Here is a 24,905-nt window from a genome sequence, read left to right as displayed (position 1 = left end):
GTAAACTTTTTAAATGCAGAAAAGATGTTTGGGGAAGATGTGTCAGGTTTTGGTTGTAAAAAGCATCTCCTCTTTGTAGAGGGCAAGCTATTAAGGTAGTTCCTTATGATCAGTTGTGTGACCAGCTTACACAGTTCTGTGAATTTTCTTCAGAATCAAAGACAATTAATTTTGAAGTTTTTTTAATGTAGAAAAGGGGAAGAAATGTACTTCTGAGTTAGCTAATTGGAGTGATTAATATTTTGCCACAATAGTTGCTTAGCTGGTAGAATTTGATAAAATTAATTATTTCTTGCTCTAACAATAACTGAATGTTCAAAGGGTAAATCTTGTTATGCTACTAAATAATTTCCCCCAAATTTTTCTTTTTAAAAATGTACCTTGATACAATAATTGTTCCTGATCACTTCCAACACACGGCCTCATGCTCTTTGATTTGTGTGAAACCCTAAGGCTTTTCATAAAATTCTGATTTTCCTCCGTGTTAGGTCATCCCCATGATTCAGTTTAACTTGCTGTGTGCCAGTTCATTGCTGTTTCTGACATTGAATGAAAGAGTGTGTTGTGTGTTCCAGTTGTTTCAAAAAGATGATGCAAAGGAATGATCTTGCCGTCATGTAAAGCAGCAGTTTTACAGGTGTTTATAATTACCAGTGTTTCTGATGTTCTCACACACACAGTGGAAAAATGTTTTCCTTCTTCCTAGAAAATACTGATTGTTGGGTCTGTGTTATTTAATAAATCAGTTTGCTGAGCTTGGCTGTTCTGATGAGTTGAGAAGCAGGAAGCTGTGGTTCTTGCCAGGGGCAGCAGGAGGGCCAGGAGCTGCCCTTGGGATCTGTGTGTGTGCAGTCCTCCTCTGGCCCTTGGGACAGCCCTCCCTGGTAGGAAGTCACAGTCAGGAGCCTGAACAGACACAGAGTGGGGGGTTCCTAATGCTGGGAGCGTGTCCTCTTGGGTGACAGTGGGCAACTATTGGAAAATTAATGGACTTTTCAAGGAGGAGAAAACTATATGCCTTCTTTATTTCAGAATGTTTTTTGTCTTTGTTTTTTTTTCCCCCTGGTGTGTAATATGTTTTCAGATTATCTTCCTCTATTTGACACAATGGGGTTTTTTTATAATTTCAGCAAACTTTTTTCTTAGTACAAAATCTTAGTTCATATCTGTATTCCACTTCTGCAGTACAGAGATCCCCACAATAGTAATAAGTCATTATTCTTTGCTTTTGAAATTCTGTGAAACCATATGTAGCACCCAGTATATATTCAGTGAAAATTTTTTATTTGAAATCAAGAATTAGGAATTTTTGAAACGTAATCTCTGTGTGTTTTGGTAGGAATAAAATAAAGGACATTTTAGAGTTTTTAACTTTACCTGCTTTATGCACAAACTATTTTGAAACATAAAGTTTTGTGTCAGGATGGCAATACACTTCTCAAATTGCCATCCATATAGAAACTGGTTTTGGAATGGTTTAAGAGGGGTATTAGTACACTGTAAATTTGTTAGTTAGTCCTCTTTCTTTATGCAATTGTTTCAAAATTCTTCTTCCAACTTTTCTAGAAATTCTGTGTGTATTCATATCTTTAAAAAAAAACTAGGTAAGAACTCTTGGAAAAAATAAAAAAAAAAAGGAACATGTAGTCAGCCATCTGAAGAATCCCTGTATGCTGAACTTTTCATCATGTGTCTCTGACTTGGAGCAGAATTAGCAACAAACATCTCAGTTCTTCCCTTTCTGAAAGACTGGCTTGAATTTGTTAGCATTTTGTTTTATCTTACACAATTAGACTTTAAGCTGTCAAATACAAAACCCTAGCTAAAACCTGAGCTCTTATGGTGTAATGGTCATTGCAGTTGATATGTGTTTCCTTTATTATGTATAAATGTTCTTAAATGTATTATCTCTGAAATTTCAGTGTATCAAAACCAGCGTTTGTTCCAAGGATATTGTTGGCCCACCCTTATTTTCTGTGAAATTGTTCGAATACTGTAATAATTGGGTGTTGTTTGTCATCTGGTGAAGTTAAAACTAAGCTCTGCATAGGTCTTCTGTGTGTATTTTTCCTTCCGTGTCTGTGAAGGGAATTGCTAATTGCTTAAAACCTTTCTGCATCTCTTTCAGTGTTCCTCTAACATTTTGGCTGTTCTTGTCTTGTTTCTTCATCTTCTTTTTCACTGCTTGACCTTCTCATGTGAGTTATCTTTACTGGCCACTTAGTAAAAGGCTATATCTGCTATCCATGTTCTTGTTTTGAAAACGCCAGCAAAGAGCAATTCTGAAATAAAATTGTGATTGCATGCCCATGCAAGCTTTATTGCTTGGTAGGTATTGCAGGTAATGGCACTAAGGGCGATATGATAGCAAGTGTTAGAGATCAAAATGTAGCCCTGGTAGATTTGTAGTCTCGTTTATGTGTTGGTACTGTTTGGAGAAGCTCTGTAGACCTGAAGCAGAATTCTTGCTGCCCTTAGGCCGTCAATTTACACATACTTCTGGTTCTGCAAATTTTCTTGGAAATGATAGATGTGTGTGGTTAGCTTGTTTTGTTTTGGGTTGGGTTTTTTAGTGAAGAATTGTTTCATAACATTTGGTGGTAATTAGCCTGAGTCAGTCATTTGAGATGGGTGGGACGGGGGGAAATCCTGCCCTGCTAAGAATCGCAGAAATCTTGTGATTCTGATTTTTGAGGACCCCATGATCTCTTTCCATTTTTTTGGTAAAGCTTTTGTATAGTTACACAAGATGCCATTCTGAGTTTGTGGATGTGTCTGTATTAGTCTAATGGCTTATTCTTTAATTTGACATTGTAAATTTGACTGATTAATATGTGCTAATAACTTTCCAAAGCTGGTGCTTAAGTCAGGATTATCTACTCTTCTGCTCACCAGTGTAAGTTGTCTTCAAGTAGCAGGTCCACACAGTCCTGCCTCTCTGCTCCAGGGAGAGTGCTGATAGGAAAGAGAACATTGAAAGAAACAGTACATCCTTCTTTGAGGTGATTCTTCCTTCATGCTTTATTCAAACAGGAGGCATTTTTGGCACGTGACAGTTTTGAGTTTGGTTCTCAGATCCAAAGTGCTCATTTTGAAGCTCCCATTAGGTTGTATTCTGCAGAAAAGAGGAGCCATGTTTCTGTGGTGAAGCCAGCCAGCTTTTTTAGGTGGCAAAGCTAAAACTGACTTCTGAAACACAAGCTAAGCAAAGTATGTAACATTTATCCTTACAGTTTATAATTGCGGCACTATCGACTTCAAAAATTTGTTACATAGGTGTAGAAACACGTGCTAGAAATTTTGCTTGGTATGTCCTCTGTAGGGTTGCTCTTCCTTCTGTCTTCTGTTTCCTTTGTATCTCACGAAGATATGTGAGATACATATCTTCGTGAGATACATGTATGTATTATTAAAGACATATGTATTATGTCTTTAATAAAAGTAAATTGCCCTGAGTTGCTTTGTTTCAGATATTTTTTGAAATGTTAAATATTGATTGACCCTTCTTGAGCTCATTAATGGCTGTCATCAGCAGGAAATATATGAATTCTGATAGAAAGAAGTTTGCACATGTAAAGTTACTACAAGCTGGTAAAATACAAGGTGAGAATTTTTTTTTTTTTTGCAAAGGAATGAATGAATGGTGTACCCCATTTATGGTGTTAGAACCAGTACTAGCTGATGCATCATGCTTTTTATCCTTGATATTGTATTGTCATGGTGGGTTTATTTCTGATCCCTGGAGCATCACCAAAATTTTGAGTCCTGTTCACGCAGCATGTCTGTTCCTGGGCTGATTTTTTTGTTTGTTTGTTTGTTTGCCACCATATGTCAAATGTGCTAAGAACGTGAAGCTTGTATTGCTTTCTTAAGGTACCTAGTGCTTCTAAAATACAGTAGCGATAATTTGAGCACTTCATATGTTCACAGTGTGTAGGTAGGTTCTAGTTTTTAAAAGACTTAATTTTTACTGGAAACTGTTACTTTATATTTGTCAAGAAAAAGCACTTGTGGCATTTGTGGTATTGCTGATTTAAATGAAAGGTGGCTATAACTGATTTTTTGGAGAAAAATCGTGTGTATGCTTTAGCAATTAACAGTGAGTTTTTGAGACTGTTGCTTTTAGGGTTCATGTCGTAGACTTTGTGTTCTGAAGCACGTGGGATGCGTGTGCTCTTTTACAGTTTGAGATGTGTAACTTGCCTAAAGGATCTGTTCTTGTTATAGGATCCATATTTGCCATCATAGTCTACTGACAGGAATGGTAAATTGCAAAAAACCAATATGATTAAAATCGTGCAGAAAGGAGAGGGAATTGTTCTGCCTCCTTTAAAGTTAACCAGAATTTTCCAAATTATTTAAGTATACAAGTGCAATTTAATGTTTTCAGATCTTTATTGGTTTTGAAAAACTCAGAGATTATGTTCTTTTTAGGCAAAAGAGTTTGGATCATGAAGCCAGTATTTTCATGTTTCTGTTAGTGAAGCTTCTGTTCCTGCAGGTCGATAAAGTCATTTTAAAGTGTATGCAGAAAACCCCATGGAAATACACCAGAAGAGCATATGTGGTTGAATAATATGCATGGGAAAATGCCTCCACCTTTTGTTTCCTTTTGTCACAGAAAGAAAAAAAAAAAAACCCAAACTCCAACCTCATTTTGTCTGTAATCTCCCCTGCACTGAGAAGACTGGCCTGGATCTTCCCATTTTAATTGTGGATCGAAGTACCAACCTTGAAATTACTTAATTACTCTCCCTCCCCCCATCAGGATCCTCTCTCTCTCAGTCTGGAATTTATCTGTTTCTCAGGTTGTCAGTGGGCATGTAAAGGACAAAATTTAATAAAGCTGTAACTAAAATTGTTTAATGAAATGACTGAAATATTTAGAAGTCTGTTCTTTGAGCCTTTCTGTACTAGAAACAAAGTGTTTGGCATGTGTGTTTGAGAGTGGACAGCATATGTTTTCCTGGCTTTTGTTTTTTTAGCAATAGGTCATGTGTTTAAATGGCAGCATGACATTTTGATTTCTAGCCTGCATGAAGAAGATGATTTAGTCAGGTTAGCTATTGAGAAAGAGCTATTCAACAAGGCTCTTGTGTACTCTTCAGAGAGAGCTTTGACTATTGTGACTGCCTACTGCAAATGAGAGATTTTTTATTTGTTTTCTTTTGGTTTTTTTGTTCCCAAAAGAAAGGACAGACCTGGCCATCTGTAAATGGGTAGTTGGATGAGCTTGGGAAATACTGTATGGAAAGAGGGAAATTATTATTATTATATATCCATAAATAAACTGCACTAAAGTGGTGAAGTATTCAGAGCTTCTGAAGGTTTTCTAAATTTACTTTGAAATATTTAGCAATGATAATTTTGAAAATCCAGATAGGATAAGAGCTAATTTTTAAAATTTTCATCATCTTTTCGGTACCCTTCAGAGTGGTTTTGTATTAATCTCCCCTCCCTGTTTTCCAACATGAAGTAACCCTGTGTTAAAGGGTTCCTTACCCAGGAAATCTTTAAAAAACAACAGAAAAAATATAACAGCCCCTAACAAACGAGAAAATGAGAACCGGGACACCATTGGAGTAAATGTTGAATTCGCCTGGTGGTTGTTGTCATTGTTTACATACATTTTGAATGTTGGGATCAGGACAAATTCCTCTGCCACAAGCAGAAGGAACAGTTGTTTGAGAACTATGAAATAGGAACTGGCTTCTTCAAGGGATGGTGGGAAGAAGAGGCTTTTCCCAAGTCTTTCTGAAAGCCTGGTTTTCTGAATTTTCTTTCTTGTAAATGAAATTTTATTAAGCTGTGATTGCCATCTATGTCATACTGTAAAGATGGTTGAAAAATGTGCTGATTCTCATTTCATTCAGTTTATTGTCATACCGTATGGGATTTAAATGAGACCTAATGGAGTAGTAATTGGATTTGATTGGATTTGCAGTGCCTGTGTGACATGAAGGAGGATTCATGGTACTGTGCTCAGTCTGTTGTAGAGAGCAAATGCAAAAATTAAATCTCATACAAAACTGGAAACAAATTGATTGAATATATCCTTAAAAAAAAAAAAAAGGGAAGTTGAGGAAAATTGTAGCTGAATCATCTCAAAGCCTAGTTCTAGGCTTTGTCTGAATGCTTCTGACAGGCTTGTTAACTGCATGATTCAGTTGGGAGATATTTTCAATTAACTGTATATTTTCATATATATATTAACCGTATATTTTCAGTATATTAACTGTATATTGTATGTAAATACAATAAAGTTATTTTTAATTTAGAAGTTTAGTTAAAATTACTATGTCTGATATTTTGTTATGCTTTAACAGCAGAAAACATATGGGTTATTGATTTGAATTTGGTTCAAACTGGTAATATCCAAAATTCCTGCCTTCAAAGAGATGTCTGTGAATACCTCTGAAAAGGGGTTTTGAGACTTAAGTGCCTTAAGAAAATGGTAGCTGCTCTTCATTGGCACTGCTTTTGAGTTAAAGCTGTCTTGAATTCTGGAGTGCAACCTGCATTTATGTATTAGGTGTTTCTTTGAATTTCTTTTTGAATTAGCTCTATACTCTAGAGTGTACCAGATTTTGACCAAGATAAGTGTCTTGTTTTCAGACTTTTTTGAATATTGCTAATGACTGTATTCAGGAAAAAAAAACAGAGAGAAACAAAAAATACACACCTCTAGTTGTGTGAGTCCTGGTGTAAGAAGCACGGGTTTGGAATGTACAGTCCTAAATATAGCCACATTAATAATGAATGCTTTGCACTCTCTTGAATTTTGTGGTATCTTGATACCAGAAACAAGCAAACAAGCACTTGCAAAATATATATATATATATATAGTGAGTTATATCCTTACCACTGAAAATGTTCTGGACAGATCATGTTTAGAAATTTTGTCTAAACCAGTCTCCTATTTTTGATCGTCATACTTGTATTTAAAGGTTTATTCATATATTCATAATAGAGATAAGGATTTCTAGGTAGAATTCATTTACTAACCAACATATATTGCTTCAGTTATTTGGCACACAGTTTTTTTCTTTTGTTTCATAGCAGTCTCTTGAATAGCAGCTTCATTTAAAAATCAGGTAAACTTACATTTTAATATGCCTGCAAAGAGAGAAAAAATATCCTTATTATTTCTTTGTTGAATTACAATACTATTTCCCTTTCTTTTTGATCCTTATCTGTTTTAAAACAACAAATAAACAGAATCCTGTTGCAGGGTTAGTAAATAGAATTTGCCACATAATTAGGCAGTAACGCATAGTTCCAAAGAAAAAGGGAAATCAGCAGTTAAAATGATTTAAGTAAAGCAGCAAGTAGTCGTGCTCTTAAATTAAAATACCATTTGTCAATGAATACCATTTGTCAAAATGAGGGAGAATATTATTTTCTTCTGTGTAGACTTCAGGTAAATTTATTTTGTGCTTCTGGGAAGTTGATATGTTACACTACTGCTGTTACTCTTTTGTTGGAAAAAGAAGTTTTGGAAAAACTGAAATGGTAGTAGAGGATTGAGAGGTAAGCTGAAATCTTTGTAATTACTTGAGTCAATATGTCTTTTTTCAAAGAAGTGGACCTGGAAGCTATTATCTTGGGGGCAAATTTGGACAAGGTAATTGGCTTTGACCTTTTGCCAGATGTCTAATAGTTCCTTTTCCCCTCTCCCTTGCATCCAGATAAATGTCATGCCTTTAGGTTTTTGTTCCCTTGTTCTGGTTTCAAGAGTGGAGCTGCTTATGTAGCTAATCTGTGCTTAAAATTATTTCCACTTATAACCCCAGTAGGACTCTCTTTTGGGGTATTCAGACAGAACTGACATAATTGGATTTCTGCCCAGATACTGTATTTAGATAGCTTTGGAGTTGTCATTAATTTGACAGCTGCCATAGGAAATCTTTGTTTTGACTATTGTTACAGGGCCTGCAATGTTTCTATTGCATTTTCATTTGTTGTCTGCCACTGAACTGCTGTGATTAAAATGAGTAGAATAAGACACCATCAAATGTGTACAAGACATGAAAGGGGAAAAATCAGTGCTAAAAACTTCAGAAGGTAGGCTGTTGCCAAATTTTATTTGGATGTGATGAGATTCTGGAATACCTAGTTATCTTCCAAACACCAGTAACAGCAGTAACACCTGTGGCTAGAGCTGCTGTGTGCTGTGACGGAACCAAAGCTGCATTAAGGCTTCTCTTGTTGCCAACCTAAAGCAAAATTTCTGTGTGGCTCGGGCAAAAACTGCTTCAGCTGCTTTTCTGATGGCTAACTTGGAAGAAAAAACAGGTTTTTGGGGGGACTGTGTTCTTAGGAAGTGGAGATCCTAGCAACTTTGCCATTATTTCCAAAAGGCAACATGGCTCTAAGGATATTTGTCCTGCATGGTGAAGATGGAGATTTTGGGGACTGCTGTTCTGCCATGTTATAAAAGAATGGTCACTGTACCACCTACCAAGCTGTAGAAGTGGCAGAAACACTTCAACGTTCCATGTGTTTGCCTTCCAGTTCCCTTTGGCTCTTAGATGTGAACCTCTAGTTTGGTAGTTTTGTACTTGAAACTCGTGCAGGTTATTGCATCTTGAGCCTTGTTGTTTTTCATCAGTTACATCATCAGAGGACACTCAGAAAAACTTTATATCTGAAATACCAGTTTTTCACAGCCTTTGATATACAAATAGACTGTGATAAAAATATCTTACTCCTTCCAAAGAAGATAATTTTCATCTGAGCATTACTGAGTACTAAAACCAGATATTATTTGAGCCTATTCTGGTGTCAGTAAGGAGTTTTTTGTTGAGTGCTCTCCCTCGGCCTCAATTTTACTATTGCGTTCATTCTCACGTAGTGTCTGATTATGTGAGTTCTTCAGCCCTGTGCTTTTTGGCATTGCAAATTAAATACTAAGTTTCAGTAAGCAGTAGATCTCTGCTCTTCTTGATGGTGGTGGTTTAGAGAGGTTTCTTCAACTTGCTCCCTCAGCTGAAGTCATCATAGATTTCTGCGCCTGAGGGCCAGGAAGCCTGGACTTCTTTCTGCTGTCCTGTCCAAGTCAAGTGGCTCATTCATGCTGACAGTACTTCAGATGCAATTTGCTGTAACAGAATAAGGCAGAGCTTGCAAAATCTTCAGTGTCAGATACTCTGCTTGGACAGTAATGCCTAAAGCATCCTTATTCTTGGTGGCTGAGCATCTGGAGGAAGGATAGAACCCAGACACCCTCAGCAAACAGGCTCAGGTGTGGCAAACCATGGCTGCTGGTGATGGCAGCTTTTGCTGGGGAGTGCCCAAACTGTGCCTTGTTCTGTAAATTAACCACTTGCCACTTGGCAGTTTGAGTTATCAAGAAGTTTCTGACAGCGGTTTCCTTGAAGGCATCAGTCACAATCTGCTCTGTGCATTTCGTCTAGTTCTCTGTGTCTGCCCGGTGGCTTCAAAGACAAACACTGACCTTGACCTATCCCTTTTAAAATCACCATTGTCATATATTTTGGTATATGTATATGTCATATATTTGGCACCAAAACAGTAGTGGCAGTATTCTTTTAAATTCAGACAGTGCTGTGTTGAATGTATGCATAGGGAAAATTTTCTTCAGACTAAGAAAGAATTAATAATTTACCAGAATAGAAACTCTAATAAGGATTTCACTCAGCCTTTAAGTTTGAATTGCCAGAAGGCTACATCTGCTTTACTTGGCTTTTTGTGGCCCCTGGTACAGTCCATTTTCTGTTGCATCTCACTGCAATGCAAATCATCTCAAACCGTATAACTGTGAGATCTGTTTGCTTATTTTAAGAGTTAGTCATCTTAGCCATGAGTGGTGACCAGTTGTGTCTGCCTAGTGTTTCTCTGATACTAAGGTAATGTTACATTCTCCTCTGGTAGCTAATTCTTTGGAATATGTGATTTTCAGTTCTTTAAAAGGCACCTGTGAATCTTTTTCCAATGGAGGTGTTAATTTTCAGTAATCTACATGTGCAGATTACTACATTACTCTAAAGAGTATATTCACGTGCTGTTTGTAGTCATCTTCCCCAGTCCTGAAATCCATAGGTATTGAGTTAAAAGCTCGATTCTACTAGAGAGGTTTGGAAGAGCTGGCATAATTCAGTGGGTTGTATATGTCTTTGTCTTTAAAATGTTTTACATAAAGATGCAATAGGAAAAACAGATTTGTGAAGGAGCTGCTTGGGGCTTGTAAGTTGCTAACCACTGGGGTCGTCCTCAAAAATTCTGAGCTGATTTTATATTTAATGGAAAAGACTGTTGTCGTACAGTTTTTACAAACAAGGCATTAAATTATTGATAAGAAAAAGGCTGAAGCTCAAATGGAACCAGTTATTAAACTGTTTAAAGCACTAGTTTATAAAATTCTTACTAATGATAGATGCTGTTTCTAAAAATGGTATCTGTAATTTGAATAATAGAGCATCCTATTAAGGAAGCCAAAATAATTCTTATGCTCAAATCATGGCCCATGTAGCTCACTTAGTGAAGTGTTACCTAAGGCTGAAGTCTAATCCTTTCTTTTCCCTAGAGACACTGTGAGACAAAGTTTAAGAACAGCCTTGGTACATACAGTTCAGTTTCTGCTTATCTATTGGCAGTTGTAATTGGCAATGCAGGTCTTTCCATGTACATTTGTAAGGGTTCTTGAAGTGGTTAGAGCTGTCCTAAGCGTGAATCAAGACCTTTGTTGCTTCTCCTATTTAGGAGTTTATGGGTTTTAGGGATACTAATCCATATCCTGACAGAGCCAGCTTGTAAACCCTTAAAAAAAGAAAATAAGAAAGGTTGCAAGCTCTGTTTTCTTACTGCAGATAAAGAAGAAAAAATAGGGGATTGATATAAAATGGGGCTTGAGTACTTCACTTGTCATTAATAGTTCTTGAATAGGAATGCTAAAAAAACCTGGAGCTGTGATGGTGGCACAGCACCTTTGTTGTGAGCTTCCTTCAGCTTGCAGAGTGGCTGGTCACAGCTTGCACTTATTTTGGTGCTTGATTTCTGGTGTGAACAACAGATATATGGGGTTTTGGTCACGGGCGTTTTTTCTTTTGAGACTGCAATATGCAATATTGCATGTCTTCTCAAAGAGTTCATAGCCTTTTTGTCAGGGAAGCTTTCTGGCCACCCATTCATGATTTTTCAACCGTGCTTTATGGTTTTGTTTGTTTGGGGTTTTTTTTCTTTTTCTCATGTAGGGGCTGCCACAGAAGTTTGCAGCTCAGCATAATCAAATACGAATTAGATCATTATCAGGAGGTATCAAGATAGAAAATCCTGCTTAATCCAGGGATTTTAAAAATTACAATGAGTTTAGGTAGTAATTTGTTATCAGTATTTAGATTTTTTTAATAGGTCAGACTTTTGGGGGAGAGCTAGAGAATATAAAAAGCATGTGATTTCTCTTAAAATAATGTAAATTTGTAATATGTAATATGTTGTAGAAATCTCAGCAGATGCATCCACTAACAGATGTATCTCTCCTCATTTCTTCCAGTTTAAAAGGATGCTAGTCATGCAAGTGATTGGAGAATATACATACAATAAATAGGAAGCTGGCAATGGCAGTTAGGTTTTGAAAGACAGTATTTATTTTAAATACTTATATTATTTAAAATACCAGCTACTTATGTGTCATGAGTATATCAGGTGGTTGTGCAAATATATGTAAAAAATATTATTGTTTTTTGAAACATATGTGTACTCTGGAGAATATGCATTTTAGTGCAGGAGTTAAATGAGAATACAGGTCAGCATAGATTCTTTAATTGTGTGTGATTCAAGTGTGAGCCATGCATGTTTTCTCTAGCTGGATTTCTCTTCCTATTCCCCAGCAAGTATATGTTTATTTAAAGAATAAAGAGTTGTTTGAAGGACCAATGATACGTGTCTAACTGCTTTCTCTTCGATACAGACAGCATGGCCAGAGGTGCATGACAGCTCTTGCATGCAGGCAGGAGCACAGACATGATGCACAACCTCTTGCCTGTGTGCTGTTCAGTAGAGACTTGAATTTCTTAGGGTAACCTGTGCAACCTCTGGTGATGGCTCCAAACCTGTACTGCTTAAAAAAGGCCATTTAAACACAGAAATTTGTCTTTGCTTCAACAGCTAGTCCCATTTTTATAGCTGGCATAGAAGCTCAAATCTTCCCCAGTGTTTTAAGTATCTCAGTCTTTTCTGCAAGCAAGGCAGTGAACCTATTCTTGTGCCTCATTTCACTTGATTCCTCACTGTCAGGGAGCCACAATCTTAAGAGAAGAAAAACTTAGTTGTATTGACTATATAGTATGAAAGGATTTAAACTCTTTTGTTTGTTTTTGAAATGTTCTACACATTGTAATGCAGTGTTTTAATTTGCTACCCTTTTGAAACCTGAAATATGATGTAAATTCACTTTTTCTTTTCTCCTTGTGTTTCTTACTGACTCTGAAAGTGTATTACTATTTTAACATAGCCATTTTCTTAGCTGTAGAAGAAGGTAATATTAAGTGAGTTTTGAGACAATGTATGTGACTGGGAGGTTTAAAATACAAAGCATATACTAGAGTATTAAAAAACTTGTCGGGTTTCTTTTCCCTTTAAGCAAATGCAGGCATTGGGCTTTTGAGTGCTTAGGCTGATCTGTCTGCTGCTCCATGGAACTGGATTGTGCTTGCCCAATTGTCTGCATAGTTAAAATATTTTGAACATAGCCTATTTTAATGTAACTTCTTTTGAAATATCTGCCTAATGGAGAAGTCTTAATGGAATACTTTAATAGCCCAAAGTGGTTACCTGCAATTGCTCCAGTGTATTTCAGTCAATTACAAAGGAAGGCAATATTTAATGTTGGAGTGAAGCTAGATGGTGTAATGAACTGGCAGATTGCCAACTTGATCTTCTCCACAGGAGAATTTGTATTAATGTGATGCTTTTCATTTGTTCTCCAGAAGGTCACCAGTAATATGTCAATTGGAGTTAAAATTCCCACTCTGTGCAGTACAGGTTTATGGTCAGATCATTCTTGTGTATTAGCATATTAAGTATCAAAGAGATTATTTTAGCTATTTCATGTCAGAATTTAAATAGAAGGTGGTTGGGTATTGGGAAGAGAGCCTAAGAGAATTGTCGTGGAAATTGTTGCTGTAAGGTAGAGTCTGGATTTTAGCCATGGAGATAAAGAAAATGGGGCACATTAGAGCTATTAGTGAAAGAAGAGGTGCTTAATAACTGTGGATGTTTCTTATAATATAATCATTATAAGACCACTAATTTATTCTATGAGGTAGTAACCTTTATAATAATGTTCTTATATTAGATGTTATTGATATTTACCTTCTGGTACTTGTTTGCGAGCATCAAGTTCAAACTTTTATTTCTGACTATTGACAGAGGCTTTTTACTGTGGAGCTTTTATAGTCCTTGTGTTTGGAAGACCTTGATTTAAAGAGCAAATGAGTGACTAAAGTTATTGTTGAAGACTAGATAAATTTGTCTTTTTGCTTTGTGTGTTTGTAATCCCATGTTCATCCAATTCCTGTACTCTGCCATTCCTGCTCCTTCCGTAGTCTTCTGTTCCTCTGCTCTGGGCTCAAGGGAAGTGTTGGGTATGAAGAGGCTCATGAGTGCTAAGGAGCCGTGGCATTTTACATGTGGCGGGACTGACATTATTCCAGTAGTAGATGCATTGAGTGCAGTGTGGCAAATGGACATGGTGCTAAATGGTACAGAAGTGATGGGCACTGGGGATACCATGGGAGAGGACTGCCCACCTCTGTGCTTCCATTTGCTTTGCTGACTTCCAAAAAAAGTTGTTGACTTGATTTCCCAAGTTTTCCAGTGTTGTGCCAGTTTGTCTTTTGGGTGAACACTAAGTCCTGTGTGCTGCAAGGCTTTTGAAGGGGATTGAAAATAATTCTGTATTCTCAAAATTTAACAATTCATTCCCCAGAATGTCTGTGCTATCAAATATTTCTTTATAGTCCTGGCTAGTAGGACATAGCAGAACCAGAAAACTCCTTGTGTGGTGCAAACTCTGCACTCTTGGGACTACCTGGGTAGTCCCAAGCCCTAACTGATGTTACAATTTTTTGACCGTTGAGAAGAAAGGTCCTGAACTTCTGAAACTGAAGATTGTTTCAAGTAACATATTCTAAAGGAACATTTCAAGGAACATTTTAAATATAATTGAAATATTTGAGGTCTGGGTTTCCATCCTGAGTTTGTGTCACTTGGCAAATCACAGTGTTTTGGGCAAAGCTTTTGACTGTGGGGGTGTGTGATGGAAATTGGCTACTCCTCTGGGGAAGTGACTGTTAGTGTGACTCTTAGCAGAAAACTTCCTCTGGCTCTTCCAAAGCCAAGTGAAGATTTTTATCATGAGAAAAATAGAAAATGGGGTCACAGTGCAACAGGATTGAACCTAAGGAGGACAGAGACCAGTCTGCATCTTGTGCTTGTGTATCTGTTTGGTTAACAGAGTTTTATTTCAATCTAAGTGTTGTTAGGAATTATGGTTTTTGTGCATCTTCTTCCTTTGAGTATTTGCGCTATCACCATTAACATTCCAGACTACTTTCAATGTGTTTTAATTGAGCTGCCAAAATAAAACCATTCTCACTCTACAGAAGGAAGTTAGCATTCTTATGTTGGGATAAACACATGACTCATTCTTTTCTTAGGCATTTAGCTGAAATTTGGACTCTTTCTTTTTCCAACTGTACTTCTCGGTTTGACTAATAGATACAGGGCTCGTTTTTCAGGTATTGATGGTGAATAGTGCTGTTTTCCAGCTCACTTTCAAACAGATGTTCTGTTTGCAAGTGTGCATTTGTGAAGGTGGAAACAATAATTGAGGGAGGTGTTGTGTTCTTCTTTAAGGAAAACAAAAATACTCTAACAAAATCAGAGGCTCGGTACAGCACTTCAGTGATAGATGGTAATGAGCAGTAGATGATTTGTGAGGTAGGACAAGGAAAGATAGTACTATTCAGAAGATCTTGTACCAAAAAAATGAGGATATTTTTATTTTCTCTTTTTTACCTCTTAACGTTAAAAATGTCCTTGTATTATTGACAGGAGAAAAACATGTACTATAAAACATTCAGCCAGCAGGAAAATAGATCTGCTCTGCCTCAGGGTTATAATTTTGCTTCATTTATTAAAGCATCTGTCCCATTTACTTGGTATCTATCCTGCAATTTTAATAGAGCAGTTTTCAGTGGAAACACAGTTAAGGTCTGTGATTGGTTCGAAAAATTGATACAGCAAAGTGTTGTTACCTGTGGTCTGAGTCTGCAGAGCGCTGAAAACCCAGGTGGGGCTGCAGCTATTCCAGCCACCACTTGGGAGAGGAGAAGGGATTTATCACCCTCCAGTCCCGTCTGCTTTCTGCTGTCACAGGCAAATCTTCATTCAGGTGGTGAACTGGATCAGGAGGCTCTTCTGTTGGAGTAACATTTCCTCATAATTTGCCATCCTCCATTATTCATTTATGTTTTTTAATCTTGGGTGTTTTTCAGTAGGGCTGACAACAGTTTGTCTCCCCTTGCAGTTGCTGGGGACCAAAGGGTGAGCTTCCAGGAGCTGAGGGTCAGGGAGTCTCGTGTTCTTTACCGCCTAACAATAGGTTTAGGTTTAAATGTTTGTCAAACTGTGACTTTAGTAGTTCTGTTATTCCACCTATTAATGAATGGGAGAGTAAATCTCACTTTGAAACATTTGTGTAAGGTATTTGTAATACCTTTGTCAATATATTTTATTCTCCCCTCACTTTGTTATCGTGCATGGGATCACTGGGTGACTTGCTCCTTTGAAGTTAATTTCTTCATAGGAGGCTTTTGTAGAGTCACAACTGCTTGGAATCTGTTCAGAAAAGACTTTGAACAGAAGCATTTGTGCATGAGTGGCCTGGGGTTGTGTAAGAGTTTTAACATGTCGTCCTTATGAGATAGAGTCTGCAGCACAAGGAGTTGCTGAGAAATTTTTTTTCTTTTTGAATTGGATCTTAATGGGTTGACACGGCCTGAATTTGTCAGACATCCTGTGGAGTTAGAAGGGTCATTAAAAAACAGAAACAAGTGTTTAAATACTTTGACCTCTCTTCTGAACAGTTACTTTTGCAGCTAGAAATACTTAACAGAACAGAGGAGGCTGGAGGGACCTCTGAACAAGCCCTGCGCGTTCTGCCAAGGCTGAGACTGCACCTGGGGCCGCGTTCAGTAGAATTAGAGACTCTCCCAGGAAGAAGGCCCATCACTTCACAGGGTGTATGTGGACGTGCTTGGCCACCCTTTTGCCTTCTTTACATCCAGCCAGAATTTCACTGAATGTGGTTCTATGACCCTTTGACAAGCTTCACCACTGCTGTCAGAACACTCTACGTGATGTTGGGTCACCATCTCTTGTGCCAGAAGGCTTCAAGCCACATGTAATCCATCTGAATTACACATCTCTATGTGTGTGAGGGCTTTCTGGATGGAAGTACTTCACTGCCCCACAAAACTCCTGGCTGTGCTTTTGTTGCTGTATTTCTTTAACACATTTAGAGACAATTTCTTTTTCTTAGAAAGTACAGTCAAGTTAAACTGACTAATACAAAAGTGAAGGAAACAGTAAATAATGGTGCTTTGTAAAATATAATCTTTCTAAAACTAGGCTGAATTTTTAATTCCATTTCTTGATTGATTTTTCTGTGTATTATGAAGGCTTAACTTGTGTGTAGTTTGGATTGTTTGGGGTTGAAATCAACTTGTGTTCATTGAGAGAACTTAAATATGAAGATGGGTCCTGTTTATGCTAAACAGGTAGATCAAGTTCAAGCCATTCTGCCTTCTCTTCAGCATCTCATAGGAGGTTTTGACAGCCTGAAAGCTAAATTACCTATTTTGAAGTGTTCTAAGTTTAGTGCTAGAACTAAAATATATGTTTGTTGTTTCAGGCGGCAGTGAATATAACTTTGTTGGAGAGTCCTGCCTTTCGCTGCCTGGATCATTTTAACAGTGTGTCAAAGGTGAGTGGTTCAAGTTCAGTGGTTATTTTTGTAACTTAAGACAACAAGTGAACTGGATATATTGCTTGGTTTTGGCTTTTATGTAATATCAGTGTAGTTGCGATTTTTTGAAATTTTTAACTGCTGGATAAATGATTAAATAGTCTTTTTCTGTCAGTGATCTTGGGCAAATTAGTTCTAGTTCTTATATTCAGAAAAAAAAAATCCAAGAAAAAGTGATAGGCTCAGACTATTTATTGAGAACTAGCTATTGCTTCCACTGTTTTATGACTGCTGTCTCCTGTTACCTGCTGTTTTGACTTGGGATGTTTTCCCCTGGAGGTGCTGCCTGAAAGCACAACATGATGGTGTGGGAAGTATGGAGGAGAAGCAGTCATCCATAAACCATGGTGGGGCAGGCTCTGTATTATTCTTTGGTTGAATTCTAAAAACTATGTAATAGCTTTGAAAGTGTTGCAAGTATTGGGTGTAAAGAAGGTTTTTGTGTTTTCTGTGAGAGCAGAAGAGAACTGCATTCAGTGTATAGGGAGCATCTTCCTAGGCTGACTCTGAAGACCTGAAATAATCTAATGAAGCTGATGTTCCTGTAGAACATCTTCTTGTGGTAGAGTTTGACTAGCTTTTTGTTTGTTTGTTTGTTTTTTTGTTTTTTTTTTTTTAAATTTGTGTACCCTATTGTCAGTTTCTAGTAGCTGTAGTTGGTCTCTGTGGCTTAGTAAGAATTTATTAACATTACTGCTGTACCAAAAAATAGAAGCAAAATGGCAGAACACTGCATAAGCATTCAGCATTGTAGTAGCGCAGCATGGAATCTTGTCTTTATTCAGTGCTTTACCATGCGGATTTGTTATTTCTCACTCAAATTCTCTGTTTAAAAATAATGTTGCCTTCTTCTGGGGGAAGTTATGAAGTCCAGTTATTGACATTTTGGAACCTTCAAATGGAAAGCAATAAATTAAGTTGTTGTGTGCTTTGATATTTGCTGTGAGTTCTGTTAAATGCTTAATTGTTATGAGATGTTGAATTTAGATTTATTTATTCAATAAAATGAAGGTGAACCACTTAGAATTAAAAATTTAATCTAGTCTTAACTGTAATGTCTCCACATGCTTTTGCAAATGATTGATCTTCCTTTAAACTGAAAAGGAAATTCTGAAGTAATACTGAGATAGTGGGCTTTTGCACTATATTTTCAAATTATCTGACATATGTATTTAAATGTACTGAAAAAAAAATTGTAACCCTGGCCTTTCTAATCAGTAAATCAGTATAACCTTGAAAACTTAGGTGTTTAAAGACTGATAGTGAGAAACCTTTTGTTTTCTTTAATAATTTTTCTATGATGTATATCTATAAGTAGCAAAATGAAAATATTCTTGAAAGAGCTGTAAATGTGAAAACAAAATAAATACACAATCCCAAAGCAAATGATTCATCAAGCTGTTGACTTAGTAATTGTAAAATTATTTTTCTGCAACAATTTCTTCTCAAATTTAAGCCAGCATTTTACTGGCTATGGACTAAATTATGTATTTCAAATGTGTAATATAAAACACATTAGAGTTTGTCTTTGGAATCTCTTACTTGTCCTTTTTCATAATAGTTTTAAGTTAAATATTCAGTGAAAATAATTTTTAAAATAGTCCACTGCTCACTTAAAGGAAATAAGTGCCTGAAGTCTTGGTTATATACTTAGTCATCTTTATTTCTTGAGCTAGTTGCTGTGATATATGGCATATTGAGCAATATTTCTTTTACTCTTTAATCCAATAAATGTGAAGGGTAATCATACATGCCCAAAGTGGAGTTCTTTCTGTCAGGTGAAGGTTTTGTGTATTTTGCCAAGAGGCAGTAAATAGATAACAGCTCACTGAAAGGAGTTGAGGAAGAACTACCTGGACATGTCATTTGGTGGAGTATGTAAGGAGTGTATCTCTTTTTGTATCCTCCTTTTTTATTGAAGAATGAGTACCCAGGATATTTGCGGTGTATGATTGGACCACACTCAATTTCAGTAACAAAATTAAATCTAATAGTATTAATATTTTGTGCCTTTTCCCATCATTTGTGTGCTTGTTTCTGATGGACTGTATTCAGCTTGGTAAATATGTCCATCTGCAAAACCTGGAGCATTCTAATCCTGTTCCCAAAAGGAAATGAATGTGTAGGTGTAAGCTCAGTAAAGCCTACTTTTGTAAGGCTTTGTTGAACCAGGACATAGTAAACCTTTTGCCCTTTGAAAAGGAAATTAAATTGGCAACAAAGTAAATTTTCAGAAATTACACTCCGCATCCTTAAACTTCACCAAACTGCAGGCAATCATGTATCCTTACAGGATTTTGTTGTGGTTATCAAGGTCTGCCAGGTCTTCTTTTATGTAGCTGGGCAAGCTGGCTTTTTTCGGTTGTTTGCTTTCCTCTCCCTCTCCTCTAACATCATATTTTATGTAGTGGTATTCTGTACTTTTGAACTCATCCCTCATTCACTTGCAGCAATAGAGTCAAAATCAAGATCTCATATTGTATTTTCAGAACAAAATATTTTGAAAAGTGATTGCAGTATTGATATGTGCATTGAGGATTTTGTATTTTAGATTAAATAATCTTTTGGGGAATGTTCTGTGATTTTTTGATACTTGGTACACTTGAATGGAATGATTGGTTCTTCAGGGCTACTTCTGTACATGGGAGGGAGATTGTTAGATGAGATCAGAAACAAACCAGTATGAGCATAGTTATCAATGTCTTCATGCTCAGCAGATTTGTCAAAGGCTACAGTGCCACAGCTTAGAACAGAAATTGTTGTCTGTAAACATTCTCAGAGCAACCATGAGGAGATGAGCTCCTCACATTTTGAGAGTGGGGACCTGCACACAGCTTCCCACCAATTGATCCTCCTCTGTTCAAGAGCAAAAAGCACCAGAGACATTTCAGCTTGTTGGAACTGTTTGTGATACTGTATCAGAATATTTATTGGGTTTTTTCTGTGATTCAGCATGTTTGTAGTTGTTGATTTTGGGTATTTTTTAACCCAAGGAAAATGATACCTATTCTCAGTGATTCATATGAGTTAGTTGTGGCAAACTTTGATTCTGACAGTTACGAAGGGAATGAAAGGTATGTGCTGAGTGGGTGTCTGGATTCCTTTCTCTTAAAAAAATATTCCTGTGATTTTGCCAAGTATCTCAGGTGCCCAAAGTGATTGTAAGACTTTAAATGCAACTTCAGTGTTACTTAAATATATTTACAGACATTTAGTACAATAAATGAATTTAAAGAATACTGCCCGTTACATTATGCGAGTGGCATAATACCTTCTAACCTATAATTGAGGATGGTGGGGAAGAACACTTTCAGCCCACTCTTACACTTTCATTACCACAGGTATGTACCTCAAATAAATTGATCTTCCCTAAATTACATTATTTTAGTATTTTTTTTTTAGATTTTTCTTTCCGGCATTTTTTTCTGTTTATCTTTGTAGTAATTGTAGCTCTTTGCTTGAACTATAGACATGTTTTAATAATATAATATTAATAATAATATTAAAGTTAAGAATCAGTTGTCTAATTTTTTCCAGTTTTGATAGTTTCATGTGCAATTCATGTTTGTAGGTATCAGCAGCGCCTGTTACAGCCCACAAATGTCCTTTGCAGTGTGCTTTAACTGCAGTCCATGTGTCCAGTTCTCATCAGAGAACACTGTACAGCTTTCATCAATGCAGGAAAATTAATTTCAGTAAAAATATAACAATGAGTACATTTCTTTCATGATGGAAGTAGTTATGGCATATGATAGCCAATGTAGACTTTGTCTTGTCATCCAGCTTGCCAGTTTTTCTGAGCCAAATGGTTTGGTGTGTCATCTGGATGTTGAAGTTGATGAATTTCACAGAAGGGAGGAATATTTAGAAGTTAGTGTGGTATATTTCTTGTGGAATTCCATTTCTAATAATTTGGCTAATTAATCTTGGATTACAATTACTGTTTGCACTGTAGTAACAAAGCTTCAATTGTACTAAGCAGAGAGAACTGAGAAAATGAGCTTGTCCTGTTTATTTTTTAAGCCAGTAGCAATGCAAAGCATAGATTACCATGCATACAGATGCAAAACTTTTACACTTTTTCTTCCCTTTCCCTGATTTTGAGAGCCTTATTTTAAGACATCACAGGTTCTTTGCATTCTTGTGGATTGAAGCCCCTTCAGTACTTCCCTTTGTACTGTCTTTTCGCACCCTTTTATTTCAGGGATCGCCTGCAGCTCTTATCCCTCCTTATTTTGGAGGCTGTTGTTTGTATCAGCTGCTCTTAGTTGTTCCTGGCAGTAGAGCCTTGGTGTAGCTTATTTTCTACCTGCTCCATCCTCTCTTTTATCCCCCCACCTTTCTTTTAAATGATCCTTCTCCTGATTTTTGATTCAGCAGCTTTATGCATAATCCTTCCAGGTGCTGTTGTTGCCACTCAGACTTTCTTCCTCACTGGTTTGGGTCCTTGAATTTTTGTAGCACACTTTTTCCTTGTGACTGCTTGTTCCACTTTTTCCTATTAATATTTAAAATTTACCAGTAGCCTGATTTTTATTTTTTTTTTAATGTTCAATACCATCAGGCATGCTCATGTATATGAGCTAGAAATCTGCCTTATGCAAGCAGCTACAGCAGGTGACGTCAGAGAGATTATATCCCTGAAGCAGCCGGTTGTTGGGGGATCCAAATTTTCCCAGGAGGCTGATTTTGAATTCTCTATCTTGCACCAAAATCCATAGCTCTTAGCACATTCCCTGATAAGCTCAGTTGTCTCATACCATTAGTTCTCAGGTTATCACATACCAGCCCCAAAAATGCTGTTGAATGAGGGTTAGACTTCTCTTTGTATTTGATCTCTGAATTTCTTTTTCAAGATTAAACAGAGTATTAGTTTTCCGTGCTTAGTTCTCCCTGAAGATTACTGAATGGTATTTTCTGCCAGCCTTAGATTTGCATGGGATCTGGAAAGGACTGTTCCGTTATTGCTGGAGAAAGGGCTGGTTTATAATGGTGAAGGTCAGGATGCATGGTGACATGAAACATTTATCTCAAAATGAAAGGGTGTTGACATCAGTGAGTTACTTGAATGTTTGGACTAGAACTACAAAACTTGTGTATTTATGTTTTTAAAATTGATTTTGAAACTACCTCATAAACAAGACTTTGACAATTATGCTCCATAGAATTTGAATTTACTGTAGAACGGATGATGGAAGCCAGTGTTCTCAGCTGCTGACTTGCACTTCAAGCACTCTTTGGATGCATGGCTGCTGTAACATTCTTTCTGACTGCAATGAATTACTGAAACTTCAGGAAGTCTTGAGCTGTGAGCTGTAAGTCTTCTTCCATGTGACTGCTCACACATCATTATGTGGCTGAAATGGGGGTGTCCCATTTGTGTGCTGGGCTTATGTCCATTGTGTGAAGAGCAGCTGCTGCTTTGTATTCTTCAGGAAAAAAAGTGGTGGCAGAGAGATCTTAAGCCTGCTGGTTGTTGTGATTTGCTTCCTGCCTGTGGTTTAGGAGAAGGGGAGAAAAATGACAGCACAAAGTAGATCACTGGTCAGCTAAAGATTCTGGCCTGTAGGTGGGTGGCTGGGCATTTTGGCATTTCCACATCCTGAGTCAGTACCCTAACTAATCCTGAAAAATTCTTGAAAATAAGAGAAACAAAACTGAGGGCAATATTTGATGAAATTACATAGTGCCACTTAGCTTTATAGACTGTTAGTTTCAAGGTGGAGTTTTTTGAACTCAAATAACAATTCAGACCAAGACCTGTTCCTGAGAGTTTATTTTGCAAGAAGCTAAAGAACAAATAAAGTAAAAATGCTTGGTATTATTCACTTGAAACAGTCAGGGATTCTGTGGTCGAGGAAAGGAAAAGGGATGTCTCTTCTATAAGTTCTCCCTGGAGTCCAGAGAAGGAGGGGATGAGTGTATCTTCCTACTTGTCCCTATTCTCTTTTTTCTCTATTTTCTCTACATTCAGTTTTATTCTCTGTTACCTTGAGGTGATTTGTGAATTTTTACATACTGGCTCCTATTTCTGTTTAGTCATGGGATTGTAACTTGCTTCTCCATTAGTACACTGCACTACAGCTTCCAGTATGTGTGTGTTGGTTTTCGTCAGAATGCCTTTCATTGAGGCTTGATCCAGATTTGGTAACACTGTTATCTCCTTTGACTAAGGTCTGAGTTAGATAATGAAGAAATTGTCTACTTATGTTGTAATATTACTTGTAAGAGGATTGTGGTATGTCGCTTTTGGATATTGACTACAAGTAATGCTTAGTACTTGACAGCATCTTGTAGTACCATAGTATTTTGTATGGCTTCCAGCTGAACTGGTGTTTGAGAGCAATGGCATAGTCATTTTCATTGAAAATCAGTAGCAGTATAAATTTTTAAATTTGTACTAATCTAGAAGGAACAAGAACTCTGTGGTTAAAGGTCCACATTTCAGACTTGTGGTTTTGAACCTGTTTTTTGTTTTATTTAATCTTTTTTCTTGTACAGATGTTAATCCTCACAATCTCTGTCCATGTTCGGAAATCATTTGGCTGCTATTATTTCCCTTTCATTTTTGTTGGTGCAGTTTATTGTTATCTGGCAAGAGTAAGGAAGAAAATGTGTCTGTGAGCATGTGAGGGTAGAATGTCTCATCAGTGCAAGAGTACATAACATTTCTGGATGAAAGGGAATGTGATGTAGCAGCCAAAACCAAATGTTTAATTTTGAACCAAGTTATTGCGGGGAGGTTTTATTCAGGAAAAGCAAGCTTTGGAGAAATTTGACAGAAGATAAAAATAATAGGAGATTTAAAGGCATTTGGTTCAAGCACTGAAGGTGAGAGTAGGAATGAAGGAGGATGACAGTCCAGCATAACAAGGCAGTGTTGGTCTCTCTTGAATGTATATTTTGCTCTTAGAAATGTAGACTTTTCTAATTGCTTATTTTTGGTTTTGGGTAACTGTTTCTATGGAAGAAGTCAGATATTCCTACAGTGAAAATTTACTTTCAAAAGCTTATCCTTTTGAGCAGCAGATCTGGTGCAGTGGAAAATTGTGTTGGACTAATAGCAGTGGAACAACTTTTGAGATTGTCTGTGTAAGCCGTCTTAGAGCAGCTGGCACCTGAACTGCAACATAAGAGCTCAGAATAAGGAGTGTCTTCCTAACGTACTTACAGAAGCATGTGTTCTCTGGAGCACTCCTGGGGTTTTAGAAGAAGGGTTTTAGAAAATCCCCTTTCATCCCCTTCCCTCTTGTCAGAAAGGTGTTTCTCTCTTGGCTTTGTGTCCCTCTCCATCAACTGAGGAATTAGCAATAGCTAGCTGCTGTAATTGTGTAGTAGAGTGCTCACAAGTACAATTATTTGGAAGAGGTCCTCATTTAAACTGGAGGAAGATATGTAAGAAATAATTTGATTGAAATAAATGAATGCTACCAACAATCCAGACCAAAAATGTGGTCTTGGTTTTAAATTTAAAGCCTTCTTTTAAAGTTATAGGACTAGTCATTTTGAAGCCTGTTTTGTTTAGGAAAGTTTGAGGGACAGTGTTTCCTCTACATCTGTGTTTTGGGAGCAGTAAGAAAGGATTCCTGTATTGACTCTGAAGTGCTGTTAGATGGAAGAATAAGTAATTTTAAGGGGAGACTGGGATTGCCGTTTCTTGCCTAGGCTTACACTTTCTTGGTTAGCACAGCAGTCAGTGTGGCTGACTAAAGACTTGTGAAGCTGCAGCATTCACTCACATCTCATAAAAGATCCAAGAGTGTTTCTTTATTTAAATTGTGCTTTCACTGGGTGCATGTCCTATCAGGAAATTAAAAGCGTAGCTTTCTGATTAACTATCTCATGTTCCAGTCGT

General features: G+C 37.1%; 1 protein-coding gene across 2 annotated transcripts in view; it reads left to right on the top strand.

The window, feature by feature from the left end:
- The window catches only part of NCK2 (NCK adaptor protein 2), an 85,795-nt gene that overhangs the window by 15,085 nt on the left and 45,805 nt on the right, over positions 1-24,905 (top strand). Inside the window, exon 2 of one of the 2 annotated variants that reach the window (XM_041468523.1) lies at positions 16,937-17,008. The exons of the other annotated variant lie outside the window; for it this stretch is intronic. The gene's annotated coding sequence lies outside the window, so the exon portion shown is untranslated. The remainder of the gene's footprint in view (positions 1-16,936; positions 17,009-24,905) is intronic. 2 annotated transcript variants of the gene reach the window in all.

The sequence above is a fragment of the Pyrgilauda ruficollis genome, unplaced genomic scaffold (genome assembly GCF_017590135.1).
Source record: "Pyrgilauda ruficollis isolate IOZ18807 unplaced genomic scaffold, ASM1759013v1 scaffold22, whole genome shotgun sequence".
Taxonomy (NCBI): domain Eukaryota; kingdom Metazoa; phylum Chordata; class Aves; order Passeriformes; family Passeridae; genus Pyrgilauda; species Pyrgilauda ruficollis.
The sequence above is the reverse complement of the archived record's forward strand: the minus strand, read 5'-3'. Positions and strand labels throughout refer to the sequence as shown.